Consider the following 13,572-nt stretch of genomic DNA (forward strand, 5'->3'; position numbering starts at 1 on the left):
AACGAAAGAAAAAATTAAGCGGGGCGAGTAGGTCCAAGCAGGGCGGGGCGGGTTGAAAACTGAAAAAATAACTATGCAGGGCGGGGTGGGGCGGGTTGAAATTTTTGTGGGTTTTATCAAACCTGCCCCGCCCCATTGCCATCCCTAGGTGGTGGTATGGTGGTGGTGAGTGACATGTTGATAGTTGATAATGGTAGACGATGGTGATCATTAATAATAAATGTGGATGATAGCATCTTAATGAAATTAATTTTTTGTTATAGATCTTAATTATACAGACATATTCAGACTCATTAAGTGGCTGTGAAGTAAAAAAACACACTTAATGATTAAGATTCAACCTTTAAAAACAAACACACTTAATGTCTGAGATCTGAATGATTAAGATTGAGACATCCATTAAGTGCAAACAAACAATGCTAGAGTATTTGTTATATTTCCAATGAACAAATTAAAGTTAATATGGTCAATTTCCTTATTAATTAATGCTAGGAGATTGATTCCTTTAATATAAAAACAAATAAAAAATTAATTAAAGCAAACCGAATAGAGTACACTGTTAAATCCCCCAACCCAAAAAAAACCCCATGTAACCACCTCAAGTCGAGGAAACATAAGAGGTTAAATAATCATTAAATTTACATTACAGATGCTTATTTCCTTTAGTTCCACTCTCCCACTTTCTCTTTCTTTATACACTTATTACTAGTACTTATTTGAGTTATTCCTAACAAATCTTTATCAAAATTGTGTTCCATGTGTCGCACCTCCTTTTTCCGCGCCCGCGAGGGTGAAAGGGAGTTTTCTCCAATTAAAGGACAGTCGAAACGGGATTTGTTTGTTTGTTTCAGAGTCGCCACTTGGGAATTTTAAGGCGTCCCAAGTCACCAATTTTTATCCCTGAATCAAGGAGAATATGACTCTGTCTATTTAACAGTCTGCGCACCAGAAATCCGGATAAGGAATTCTGTTAACCCGGGAGAAGGTGTTAGGCATTCCCGAGTTCCGTGGTTCTAGCACGGTCGCTCAACTGTTATATTCGGCTTGATTATTTTGATTTGTAAAATACATTTTTATTGCATGATTTTATTGTTACCGCTTCTATTTAGATTTAAAGACCCTTCTTTGAATCGAATCACGCGTACGTATATTCGTGTTATAAATTATATTTTTACGTGAAAAATCGTGTTACGCGTACGTATACACAATGATATTGATAATATAATAATTATTATAATTATTTTCGAAATTATGCTTTAATAAAATCAAGAACATTCGCCCCTTTTGTATAATTAAGTAGTGAACCTCACATCTCGGGTTTTTATGAAATTAATAATGATATTCTCCGAGGAATCCCTTTTATTAAATATTCGATCGAAGTTGCGCGAACGCATAATCCGAATTGCTTTTAGAAATATAATCAGGTTACGCGAACGTATCCCTAATCACAAAAATATTCTTGATAAGGTTCTCTACAAATTGTTATTATGTGTTGACCGCGAGTCTTGTTTTACACATATGAATCATATACCTCAAATTTTAAAGAATTAATGGCGTGAAGAAGAAAACAGACAATATGTATCTAAAACTAACATTTTTTGTGGATACAACATTTGGATATCCATAAATCGAATGGTGTATAAAATTGGGAAAGAACTTAAAATGATAAACAAATTAATAGTTTCTGCAGAATCTTCATTGTTTCATTTAAGGCGAACTCTTCTTCTATATATCTTTTACATAAAATGCCACGATTTGTTTATAAATCCCATGTCCTTCTCATGTATTTGTTTTAGTCCAAAGTTATAATTATTTAGTTGATTTTTTGATTACGAAGATTGAGTTTGAGATAAATAAACCAATTCTTATTCTCTGCCTATGCGAATATTTGCAAACACTAACTCTATATTTTGTAAAAAAAAAAATCATCGACATTATTTCATACATTAAAAGAAATGAGTTGATTTAACTACGCCATTTGTTATTAAGAAAGAGAATTAATCTACCAATTGATTTAATAAGACGACATCATCTAGCCTTAAACAAAATTGGATATTTGACAAAATAAGCTAGTAATGTAATTTCTGGGTATTTCCGTACTATTCTTTACTTAGCTAACAATATCACAAGATTTAATTAATGGCCAATTTTCTGCAATGTTCCCTATCAATTCAAACAGTAAATGTCATCACTAGTCCTCAAAACATATAAGATTATCGTGGAATTTACTACTCCAGAAGGTTAATTAGTTAACAGTTTATCATGTCAAGTATAATACTATACTAACCAATTAAAACAAAACTGAAACTTAAACTAATAAAATTTAAATGAGTAGAAGACATCCTTATAATTCCAAACTTCATTTACTTGCCATGTTGAAGCTTTTCATGACATGAATTTACAGATATGTACCTGATATTGGAAGCAAAAGAAAATGATGATGAGAATCAGCAGCAGTAATAACAGTACAATAGCAACAACTGCCCAGCAACAGTAACAACCCAGTAACAGACCGGTGGAGTAGTAATCCCAAAAACAAAAGCTTTAAGCTTTAAATGAAACAACAACCATTAATACTAATTTCAAACAAAGAAAGAAAGCAGTAGATTTTTTTAGTTTTATTTTTATTTTGAAAGCTTAAATATTTTTCCGGAATTTTTCTCTCTTCTATTCTCTGTCCGTTTTTTCTCTCTATCTGTGTGTGTATTTTTTTTTGTATCTCTCTCTATTTCTGTTCTCTCTGTATTGTCTTGTGTTCAAGACTTCTTCTTATAACCCATCCCATAAACCTTTCAATTAATTAAAATCCATACTTTTTCTCTACCCAACCCATTATCTTCCCACTCATCCCCATTACATTAAATAAACATATCACACCACCCCATTTCATTTTGTCCCCCATGCCTAACATAAAATAATGCAAGATTCCCCCTTTAAATTAAATCTTGTCCCCCCTTTATATTAAATAACCATATCACAACCCACCCCATTTTATTTTGTCCCCCATGCTTCATATAAACAATTACAAAATGTACAATTCCTAAACTACCCCTCTGACCCTATTGCAAATTACTATTTTACCCCCGAAAGTACTATAAATTACCAAACTACCCATCAGCTATAACACATCAATTAATCAAACTTAACCAAAATATAGACAATATGATCAATTTCTAACAATGTTCAAACAACAATATGAACACGGATGAACATCATAACAACAATATCACATGAACACGATTTTAACAACATTTCAACAACAAATCACATGAACACAAATTGAACAACAAAGAACAACTAAAATTTGATTGAACAATATTTTAGCAACAAACCTATTTTCGGATTTAAACAACAACAACAAACAAGTATATTTAGATTTCTAACTTCAATCATATTGAACTTAAAATCAACTACTAACAACATTACAACAAACAATTCTTATATTAAACTTTAAACAAGATTATGAGACCAATTCAAGAAATAATCATAAATGGTAAACAAGAAATCAAACTATACAAATTTCGGATTCAAGATCAACCAAACAAAGTATGAACATGAATGAAAATATTCAATAACAATAACAAACAAACTTTGTTCAAACTTCGAATTAAACTTAAACAAAACAAATAAACATATTCAAATCACTAATCTTCAAATAATCAACTAATCTTTCTTAAATTAAATCCAACGAAACTTATAACAAAGATGCATGATCCAAAAATTAAAACCAAAACATAACTTCACATTAAATCACTAAATTAAAACCAACTTCAAAAAATGAATACGAATTAAATCTATATTAACAACAAACAACGGATTTAAACGATTTAAACTAACACCTTTCTACATTAAAACTAAATCCTCTTAAAATTAATAAAACAAACTGAAAATAATTAAATTGAATCTTCAACTTAAATCTAACAACAATATAATTAAACTAACAATTTTTATCTAAAACAAAATAAGAAAAATAAAGCAAACTTATGCTAATTCAAAATCTGAAAATATCAAACAAATTATGGACGTAATAGAACTTAGAATAACTAACCGTGAATGACCAACGACGAACATCGAACGAACTCTAAACGAAACCAACGAACTTGGGCATAAACGGACTTGAAGACGACAAAGAAACAAGCATCATTTGAGGTGAAAGATGAAGAAAAACGCAGCAAGAAGCAGCTGGAACGGAGCAGCAGTAGCGCGATGGAGTTGGGCTTCGATGAAGAAGAAACAACGGCGTCCATGGATGTCGAGCTCAAGCTTGAGCTCGACGAAGAGGACGAAGGCAGACCCGGCGAGAAGCAGCTGAAGCAGAAACGTGAGCAGCAGCAACAATGGTGAAGCTGAAGACGCAGCGACGCAGCAGCACGACGGAGCGATAGTGGAGCTCGTTTTTGGGCTGGTTTCGAGCAGCTCTCATTGCTGCGTTTTGGAGAACGGAGCAGCTTGGTCGTTTGGACTTGAGGTTGAGAAGATGGAAGCAGAAGGACCTCTATGGATGACGAAGGAACAGCAGTAGCAGCTGCAACGACTGGAAGAAAACGCAGCAACAATGGCGGACGTGAAGCTACTCCAATGGTCGTTTGGTTTCGACAACGGGAAATGGGGGGAGGGGGAAAGCAGCCATGGCTGCTCGTGTTGGGGTCGATGGGACGATGGAGAATGTCGTGTGTGTGTGTGTGTGTTGAGGTGGTGGAGGCATGAGGAAGGGCTGCCATGGATGTGTGCTTGAGAAAGCTTGAGGAAGAAGAAGAAGATAGGAGGGGGGGCGGATGGTTTAGCAAATTTTTAGGGTTTTCTTCATTTTGTTTTGTTTTGTTTTTGTAAAATGTAAGACAAAAGGGTTTGGGTCTTTTGGGTTATGGACTGGGTCGACCCAGTTCGAAATGGACTGGGTCGTAGGGAAGATTGGGCCATTTTTTGGGCCTATGGCTTGAAATCGAAGAAGAGGCCCAATTCCGACTTTCTTTATATTTTCGCTCTTTTTTCTTCTTTTATTTCTCTAAAACTAAATTATAAAAATACTTAAACTATTATTAAGAATTAAATTAAGTTATAAAAGCGCAAATTAACTCCCAATAACAATTAACGCACAATTAAGTAATAATTAAGCATAAAATTGTATATTTGGACATTAAATGCTAAAAATGCAAACGATGCCTATTTTTGTAATTTTTAATTTTTGTAAAACAAATTTAATTACTAACAACTATAGAATTAAATCCTACATGCAAAATGCGACATATTTTTGTATTTTTTATTAATTTATCAAATAAACACGCACAGACAAATACAAATAATTATTCAAAATATCACAAAATTGCACACCAAAGAAAAATCATTTTATTTTTGGATTTTTTGGGAGTAATTCTCATATTGGGCAAAAATCACGTGCTTACAGCTGCCCCTCTTTGCCCGAAGACACGAAGGGTTTTCGTGCAAAGATAAAGCGAGCGATTTTTTGCCCATCCGAGTACTCCGTGTGAAGCATTTTTTGAAAAAGATTTGACCGAACCTTTGCTTCAAAGGTTTCCTACATATCCTGGGCTAAACAGGAATCAGGTCAATGTAGTTCGGGAAGTTTTGGTAAGCTGGGACTACCGGGGAACTGCATTGTTACTGTTGTTGCATGCTATTACCACTGCTTACCGATCTCCTTGTTACACCATGCTTAAAAGAAAACAAGAATCTAGGCTAGAGTACAATTTGTTTTTGTTGCCTTGCTTCCTTGTCTGCTTGCATTTCTTCCGGTGCTGTTCTTCTTTTGACACATGTACTTGAGTTTGTACTGTGACCTCTTGTTGCAACCTTCTGTTTCCCGGTGCTGGGGATTTTTATTGTTTCCTGCTGGGGATTCCTATTGTAACCCTCTGTTTTATTGTCCTCTGACTTGATTTTGAAATGTATGCCTCTGTTATCTGGGCGGGCTCCCAACTTCAATACTTGAAAATTAAAGACTTGAAATGTATGCCTCTGTTATTTGGGCGGGCTCCCGACTTCAATGCTTGAAATATAAAGACTGAAATGTATGCCTCTGTTGTCTGGGCGGGCTCCCAACTTCAACAACTGAAATGTAAAGACTGATATGTATGCCTCTGTTATCTGGACGGGCTCCCAACATCAATAACAACTTTAGAAATAAACGACATTCCTCTCTTCTGGCGGGCTCCTGACTTCAACCAATACATTGTCATTCCTTTCTTTAGGTTGGCAATATTTCAACAACTTTTAAAAAAACGCCTTTCCTCTCTTCAGGCGGGCTCCTGACTTCAACAACAACTTTGAAAATAATCGCCATTCCTATCTTGGGAGAACAATTTCATCAGACCAAGATTTTGACTCTAGGAGATAAATCGTCAGACTAGGTCCATTTGTTGTGATCTTAGGAGAAAGATTCATCCGACTAAGATTTTATCTTGGGAGAACAATTTCATCAGACCAAGATTTTGACTCTAGGAGATAAATCGTCAGACTAGGTCCATTTGTTGTGATCTTAGGAGAAAGATTCATCCGACTAAGATTTTATCTTGGGAGAAAAATTTCATCAGACCAAGATTTTGACTCTAGGAGATAAATCGTCAGACTAGGTCCATTTGTTGTGATCTTAGGAGAAAGATTCATCCGACTAAGATTTTATCTTGGGAGAACAATTTCATCAGACCAAGATTTTGACTCTAGGAGATAAATCGTCAGACTAGGTCCATTTGTTGTGATCTTAGGAGAAAGATTCATCCGACTAAGATTTTATCTTGGGAGAAAAATTTCATCAGACCAAGATTTTGACTCTAGGAGATAAATCGTCAGACTAGGTCCATTTTGTTGTGATCTTAGGAGAAAGATTCATCCGACTAAGATTTTATCTTGGGAGAAAAATTTCATCAGACCAAGATTGTATCGGGAGGGAAATTCATCAGACTAGGACTTTTTATCCTAGGAAAAAAATGTAAAGATCAATGATTTGATAAACTTACCTTCGTAATTCCTTCTTTTCTTTTCTCCTTCCTTCACGCTGCTTTGTTCTTGCTTGCTGGGGATAATACCACTACGGTAGTTCTCTTTCTTCCCCTCCTTCAAATTCAATTTTTTTTTCTTTTTTTTTCTTTTTTTTTTCAGAATTTATTTTCTCTCAACACTGCTGGGGATAAAAGTGTTATCTTCTTGGGATTACGTCGTTGAGGATAACGTTGCTGGGGAATTTTACCCTTCAAATCGATGTTTCATTCTTCTGGAAGCTCCTGGGGATGATAATGGCTTTTGTTTTTCTGAGCACAAATGTCATCTCTTTGTTCTGTCTGCTGGGGATCAATTTCCTCCATTGGAAACTTATTATAATGGGGCAACACTGGTTCAAAGACCACTTCTCTTGAGACTGGTGTTATTTTTTATTCTTCCTCAAATGAGTACCTGACTTCCAGAAAATTTTCCAAATGAAAGGAAAATTTTCTGCCCCAGTTTTACAGTCTCCCTTATGGCATGCATTTCTGTCATCAATGCCATTTCTTTTACCTGTTTCAAAACAAAATTTGTTAGCTTAAAGCGTGGTAGTTGGTTGTGATACTCCACTGGGACGACTTTTCCCTTTTTCCTTCCTTGCTCTGCATTCCACAAGGGATGATATTATTTGCTGGGGATAATCCTTTTCTGCTGGGGATATCCCTCTTCTTTCGTGGCATGGCTCGGAGACTTGCATTTTCCCGACCTTTTAGTCTCGCATGAATTTTCCAAGTCATGCTTATTGCTCTCCTTGTTTTGTCCACGGGCCTTGGCCTTGAGGTTTTAATAACCTCTGATTTCGGCAAGGATATCCCTCTTGACACTCGTCGATCCTTTTGTCAATTCCCTTTTGCTGGGGATATCTTTCTTGACATTGGCCTCGCGCTTGTTCCTTCCTGACTATATCACTTGGATGTATTAGTCAGATCTTATCTTGGAAAGCTGATGGCCTATTTTGAAGTCATTTCCCACTGGTTCTGACCAAACAGACTCTACTGGGGAATTTTCTATGAAAGGAGAAAGATAAAAAGGAACAGAATAAAAGACAAAAGAAAAAAGATGACTCTTTAACGAAAGAAAATATAAATAAAAAAACTATCAAACGCAGACACCGACTCTAATGGTCATGACATGCATATGTGTCCTATCCTCTGCTGTCAATCATCTTTCAAGATCTTCAATTGGCAATTCCCCATCTGATTCTTAATCTTATTCGACTTGTAGTGCCCGAAGGGTTTTCACTATCAAACCTCTCTCATTTTGGGTTTTCTCTCAGCTTGCGTCGCCTTATGGTGTCCGTAAAGATTTTCACCGATAAGACTCTCTCATTTGTATCACTTTCCAGCTGGGGATTTGGAGTGTTGCCGGTATGACTCTCTCTGCTGGAGATTAGAGTCCTTTCTGCTGTGGAACAGAATGTTATGTTCGCCGGTAAGACTCTCATTTGTCTGACTTGGCATCTTTTGCAGACTGATCAGAAGGTCTTTCTTTGGACCGTAATGTGGGTTTTTTGGATAGGCTTAGAAAGAAAGGGTATTAAAGGCTCAAAAATAAATCAATTTGGGGTTCAAAATTACAACCTTCGAAATCATATTTGTTTATAACAAGCGCAACCCTTGCCCCAGTTTCTTGCTTGGGGATTATTTATTTATTATATATATTTTTTAAATTTTTTGTTACACTATGCATATTACGCACATTATGCGCACTATGCACCCTATGACCGAGCCGTGAAGCGCCTACGTATCCTCTTTGAGGAATCAGGTCAAACGTAGTTCCCAACTCCTCTTTGTCATTTGACTTTCTTTTGTTTGTTTTTTTTTTTATCATTTTTCTTTTCTTTTCCTTTTTTCGTTTTTTTTTTTTGATTTGATTTTTTTTTACCTTCCAGGCTCGTATTTCCTAGTCGTTGCTATTGATTTCGAACGAGGGGTATGAAAAAATAAGGCTCAAAAGGGCTAACGAAGGATAAAGTGTTTAGATAGTAGAACAAAATGCATTCGTCATTCCAGTCTTCAAAACATGTCAAATGCAAACAACACAATTGATCATAGATTTATAGTCTCTTCCGATGGTGCTGGATTTGACAATTATGTTAAACACTTGCTTTTTCATTTGTCATTTCTAAAGCACCGTTGGGCGACACTCTCATTCTCATGAACGACTCTCATGCCAATTTGGCGAATCTTGCATTTAACGGTTTTCTTTAAGTTTTACTTGCCCCAGTTCCACATGACTCGGGCTTCAAATAATCTCAAACTGTTCTTATTTCCCTTAAATGCTTTGATCACCTCTCCAGGGTTTTATGATTAACTTTAAAGACCAGGCCCAAACTGTGTGCACATGTCATGTCACTAGAATCGACGCTTGAATAAAAATGATAAAAGGACTAGTCAAAAGAAAACTAGAAATAATAAAAGACCGGCTTTTGTATTAGACTACTGGCGAAATGGTTTGAATAATAAAACAAACAAAACAAGCAGAATAAAATCCTAACACAGCCTTGACAAAACTTAAACAAACTGATATGACAAAATGGAAAAATAAGAAGGTTTGACTCAAGACAATATTCGGATTACAACCCTAAGAATAATCCGGACAACAGAAAATGACAACAAAATAAGCCACCACAAGCTTCTCTCTTGCTAACCAAGGAACAGAGCGTCCTCCCATTTTATCAAAGTTGGCATCTTTAGCCACTGAGCTTTGCAGTATTGTCCAGACCATTTCCAACTTCGATATCATTATCATCGGTTAGCGGCTTTCCGGGATGACTCTAAAATCCCATGTTACCAGGCATCCTCCCCATAAAGTGTGCATCATGATGTGCAGGTAAAGGATTCTGCGCGATATTCTGGGTGTCATTACCTTGGATTACAATCAGATTTTCCTGGATCATCCTTTCTATTTCTTTTTTCAAATCCCGACAACTTTCAACATTGTGCCCCTGGGCATTGGAATGGTATTCACACCTTTTAGAAGGGTCAAAGCTTCTTGCACGTGTGTCCAGATGATTTGGAGGAATAGATGCAATCATGTCGTGATGCTTTAACCTCTCAAATAAGCTTTCATAGGACTCTCCTATTGGTGTAAAATTATCTTTCAACCTTCGTTCCCCTTTATACTTCTGGCTTGGATGTGGGTTATAGGGCACCTGAAAGTTATGTGGAGGCTTCTGGAGATTTTGTGATGCTCGTGCTCGCCTTCTGGGGCGTTTTGGTGGCCGGGCAACATACTGAGGTGGAACAATAGAGTGTTGTGGGTTCTGAGGGGGATAATATTGCTCAGGGGATTCATAGATAACTTTAGGAGGCTGCTCATACCTTCGAGATGTTCTCCTAGGACCTCTTCTTGACCCTGATGTCATCATGATTTCTTCAATCTTCTCATTTGTGTCGCAAAAATTATCAGACTCAACCCGGACAGCGTGAGTTGCAGCTTTAAAAACTGCTTGACTTATAATTTTTCCTGTCTTAAGACCATTCTCTATTATTTCTCCCATTTTGATTGCTTCTGAAAAGGATTTGCCAACTGCGGACATCATGTTCTGAAAGTAATCTGGCTCTTGCGCTTGAAGGAAGACAGTTATTAGCTCGTGGTCATCCATGGGTGGCTTAACTCGAGCTGCTTGCTCTCTCCATTTAATGGCATATTCCCTGAAACTTTCACTTGGTTTCTTCTTCAGGTTTGAAAGGGAAATGCGGTCTGGGGCAATGTCGATGCTGTATTGGAACTGTTTGACAAATGCTTGTGCCATGTCGTCCCAGACATACCAGCGAGACGTGTCTTGATCCATAAACCATTCGGAAGCTACTCCCGTAAGGCTTTCCACAAAATAAGCCATCAATAATTCTTCATTTCTTCCCGCACCTCTCAGTTGATTGCAATACCTTTTCAGGTGGGCAATGGGATCTCCATGTCCATCGTACCTTTCAAATTTGGGAGTCTTGAAACCAGGCAGCAAGTGGACATCGGGGAACATACATAGATCTTTGAAGGCAACACTCTTTTGGCCAGACAACCCTTGCCTGTTTTTCAACCATTGTTCTAAGTTTTTTACCCTTTGGGTCATTTCTTCTTGTACCATCTTTCGGGCAGGCTCTTCAATCTTTGAAGGAAGATCTAACGAGTACGGGTGGTACTTAGGAGAGTGGTACTGCTCTTGTTGTGTCGCAAATTGTGACTCATGACGAGGCTGTCCTTGCCCACTGGCCCATGCTTGACACACTCCGGTCATTTGCTGTTTCAGTATTCTATTTTTTTCCGGCACAGTCGACTCTTGTTGAACCCTCTGAACAAACCGACCAACTCAACTTTCTTCACAATTCAAAATAAAACATGTTAGAATGGACTCAGTCGGTTCTTATTACTAGCAACATCTTTTTTTTCTTTTTTTTTCCGATTTTTTTCATTCATTTTTTCATTATTTGTTGTGGTCGAATCTTATGGAGATTGCCTACGTATCATGACCCCGCATGAATCAGACCTTGCGTAGTTCGGACCAATAAAAGATAAGCAATACTAATCATTTTTTTTTCAATTTTCATATTGGGTTTCAAAGGTTTAAAAATGACCTACAAACTTGAAAATCAAACGACCCACATATTATAATCAAAAGTTTTACAAACTCCAAAACAAACGGCCAGCTTCCTTTCTCCGTTTGACAAATGCAACCAAACGGTTATTTTTGCAAATGTGGCCCCGTCCAAATTTTGAGGCCGGAGAGGATTATTTTATGACACTTTACACACTTGTCCGTTCTTTTACGAAAATAGCCTTTCGACAACTGAAAGATACTCTGAGGCTATTTCGGCAAGAACGGTTTAAGACGCGGTCGAAGCTGGCTCGGCTTATTTTGATCAAAAATCTAAACGGTATTCACCTGACCGTTGACTCTTTGTTTTTGTTTTTTTAAATTACAATAAAAACCAGGTGTTGCAACACGGCCCTTCAGCGCCTCGGGGACGAAGATTTTTTAAGGCTGTGTGGGTCAACTGGACCAAATTTTAAAAAATAACCCAAAGGTGGCTGTTTATGCAAAGTCAGCCTTCCGGCGTCCCTTTCGGGAACATTCGGCTATGTCTTGATAAAACAGCGTCACCCGACTTCTTTATGACAAAATTAAAATTTGACATATATTTTTTGGCTATATTCTTTTTTTTAGCAAAAAGTGGAGGTTGGACACTGCCCGACTTATTTACGACAAAATTAAAATTTTGACACGTTTTTTATTTATTTATTGGTTTTGGCTTATTAGCAAAAAGGTGGGGTTGGACCCGATGAGGGTTGCCTACGTATCTCACATCCGGTGAGAATCAAACCCGCATAGTTCGGGCAGGTCATGAATAAAGTAAGTAAACTAATTTTAAATTATTATTATTTTTGAATTTGTAAAAGAACTGCTTTAAAAAAAGAAAGGAAGTATATTTATTTTTTTTGGATTTTTGATTGATTTTCTTTTTGAAAGAAATACTTCTAAGAATTCCTTTTCTTTTGATTTGAACTTTGAGAATTTCAAAAGTAAAAGGAAGATATTTTTTTGTTTTTTCTTATTCTAAGAAGAAAGAAAATATTTTTTTTTTGAATTTTACCTTTAATAAAAGAAATGCTTTCTAAAAAAAATATTTTTTTGAATTTTGAATTTTCTCTTCAATTTTTTAAAGAATAAGGAGAATATTTTCGAATTTGTTTTATTTTATAATATATATATATTTTTTAATAATTAAAAAGACTTTCTAAAGAAGTCAATAATGGAAAATATTTTTGGATTTTTTTTTGTTTTGAAAATTGGGAGTCTAAAAAAAACTTTTCCAGACTTTTTGGGCAGGACAAATATTTTTGCAACAAATAAAGATATATATACATTTTTTGGAAATAAAGAAAAACTTTTTGGAATATATATATATATATATATATATATATATATATATATATATATATATATATATTTGCAACAAATAATAAAACCACTTTCAACGCGACTCTTTTTATTTTATTGTTTTGAATTTTTCAGAAACGAATAAAAAAAACTATTTTAAAAGTAAGACTCTTTTTTATTGTCATTTTCAGGGGAAGACAAACTATTTTCCTTTATATATATATATATATATATTTTTTTTTTGAAAAATAAGACAGAACAACGATTTGTTTTTTCTATTTTTTCTTTGGTTTTAATAAACAAACTAATAAAACATTTTTTTTCATTTTCTCAAAATTTCGGCAGAGTTTTTGACAGTATTTGGGCATTGTTTTTTTTTTCCAAAATAAACAGTCAATTCCCTAACCGCTATTTCTTTTTTTTTCAATTTTAAAATATTATTCCTGATATTCAAAAGTCAATCAACACACAAATTCGGATCAAATAAATGCGCAAGTAGCAGCAAGTAAGATGCATCAGGATGGTCATTTTTTTTGGTACACCTATCCTAGACAGACCCAACCCCTGTGTTGAGTCTCCAAAGTCAAATGCACGTGATGCAAACAATCGCTCCTACTAGGGATCCGACATGAAGCTGAGTTATTCTAAGTGAAAAAACCTGAGGCATATTGTTCTAGCCCTGGCTCACCCAAGTGGAC

The sequence above is a fragment of the Nicotiana sylvestris genome, chromosome 2 (assembly GCF_000393655.2).
Source record: "Nicotiana sylvestris chromosome 2, ASM39365v2, whole genome shotgun sequence".
NCBI classification, from domain to species: Eukaryota; Viridiplantae; Streptophyta; class Magnoliopsida; order Solanales; family Solanaceae; genus Nicotiana; species Nicotiana sylvestris.